A 2,500-nucleotide genomic window follows, 5' to 3' on the forward strand; every position below is an offset into this window, starting at 1 on the left:
CACAAACACCCAAAACACTCACACACACATGCAAATATATACATACACACACACACAAACTCACACACACACACAAATACACACACACACACACTCATGCACACACACAAATACATACACACACACACACACACAAATACATATACACACACACACACACACAAATACATACATACACACACACACAAGTACACACCCAAGTACACACACAAATACACACTCACACACACAAATACACACACACACAAACTCACACACACGCAAATACATACACACACACGTGGCCTAATGGTTAGAGAGTCGGACTCATAACCCAAAAGGTTGTGGGTTCGAGTCTCGTACCGGCAGGGATTGTAGGTGGGGGGAGTGAATGTACAGCGCTCTCTTCTACCTTCAATACCACGACTGAGGTGCCCTTGAGCAAGGCACCGAACCCCCAACTGCTCCCCGGGCGCCGCAGCATAAATGGCTGCCCACTGCTCCGGGTGTGTGTTCACGGAGTGTGTGTGTTCACTGCTGTGTGTGTGCACTTTGGATGGGATAAATGCAGAGCACTAATTCCTAGTATGGGTCACCATACTATGTCACATGTCACGTGACTTTCACACGCACACACACACATACATACTCGCACACAAAACACTCACACACACACACACACTGAAGTCGTTTGAAATAATGAGCCTGCCGATGAAAGCTCTGACAAGCAGTGACAATTAAAAAGGAATCTCAGCTCCTAAATATATTGGAGTGGAGTCACTCTTTTGTCTGTCCTAATGCCTGATGTCCTCTGGGAACGCTGCCAATAAAAGAGCAGCGCAAAGGTTTTCTCTTTCAGTGCTTTCTCTTTGTTCTCCGGTCGGAGCTTGTTGGCAGAATGATAGCGTGATCCCGATGTGTCCTAATTGACAGGACACTCTGGAGATGTGCGCCCGCGAGAACGAGTTCAAAAGCATCCTCTTCGCCCTGTGCTATACACGCGGTGGTGGCTGGAACAGGAGTCACCCGTTCAACACCGGAGACCTTACCATCTCCATCAACATGCTCTACAACTGTCTGGAGGCCAACAGCGAGGTGAGAGAAGCAGCGCTTATTTATGTGTGCTTATTGAAGTAGAGAGAGTGAAAGGCCTGCTGACGTACGCTCTGTTAAAAGAGACTGATGAGCTTCTGGAGCGCGTGTTATTACTCACCCACAACTATACAACTACCTGCTCCCAATTTAATATTTATGCCCTTCATTACACCCAGCAATTAAGCATCGGTGCTCGCTTTTATGGCAACAACCCCGTGCTAAAGAGCTATGTACTCGGACTAGATCTGCATTTCCTGAAGGAAGCAGCAGTGTTAGAGACATGTGGCTCAGTGAAATAATGCACTAAAGCCATTGGCCTGATTCTCAGACGAGTGCTTAAACGCGTGCTAAGACAAGTCAGATAAATTAAGCATCATGAAAAGTAGCCGATTGACTTGTGCACTATATTCCAAATTAGGAGCCGTTTAGGATTATCACTGAATTATGACTCCATCTGGCTTCAGAAGACTTGAAATGTAGTGCGCAGTCATATAGACAGATTTTATGGTCTTTTTAGGAGTATAAATCCTGATGTATCATGTTGAAAACAGAAGCTCACACAATCTCAGTCTCGTTTAGTGTTTCACAGAAGGAAGAAAATAATTTGGAAAAACCCCAATCAGAATGTTTGAAGCGCTTTGTGCACTTTAATTATTTGCATTTTGTTACAAGACTTCATAGTAATTAATCAAAAATCACATTTGGAAGCCCGGCTTCCGTCTGCCGGGCAACATGGATTACAGCGGCTATCATCAGGTAAAGAGATACTGATGATGTTCTGTAGGTGCCTGGGTTCAAAACCTGACATAATTTAACTTGCTGATGTAGCCACAGATCATCTCAGCTTTCATATTCTGACAAAAACTACGAGTACGAGTTTGGAGTTATGTGATGGTGAGTAAATGTATGTGATGTCGGATTCGTCTGTTTAAAGGACGATTATCTGTGGAAAGAGACTCAGTTTAGACTGTGAAGGTGTGTTTTCTGCCACAAATACACAGGCTCCTTCAGATGGCTGAGTCTGGATGTGCATGATGTGTCTGCGTGTGTTTCATGACATGTTGCTGTCTCACATCTCCTGCACATGTCGACAGCCCAGATGAAAACACTGCTAATTAATCAAGCCTCGTGAAGTATCCGGGATGCTGGCTCATGCATGGCCAGGATCTTGGCACTAACAGTAAAACACTGTTAAGCCGGGCTCAGACTACAGGAGTTTTACAATCCTAACTGATTGTGAAATCTGGTTGCAGGCGACGTTTCAGCACCTAATGTTTACATATGTTAGCTAGCGTGCTAGCAGCTTTCTACGCTCACCCGGTACATTTGAAACTGAGGCGACCACTGTTGAGGCACGTTTTCGACACATTATACAGACAGTCGTGTTTTTCAGGGTTCCTACACAGTTTGGAAAAGTATGGAATTT

The sequence above is a fragment of the Sinocyclocheilus anshuiensis genome, unplaced genomic scaffold, assembly GCF_001515605.1.
Source record: "Sinocyclocheilus anshuiensis isolate Anshui unplaced genomic scaffold, SAMN03320099.WGS_v1.1 scaffold989, whole genome shotgun sequence".
Lineage (NCBI taxonomy): Eukaryota > Metazoa > Chordata > Actinopteri > Cypriniformes > Cyprinidae > Sinocyclocheilus > Sinocyclocheilus anshuiensis.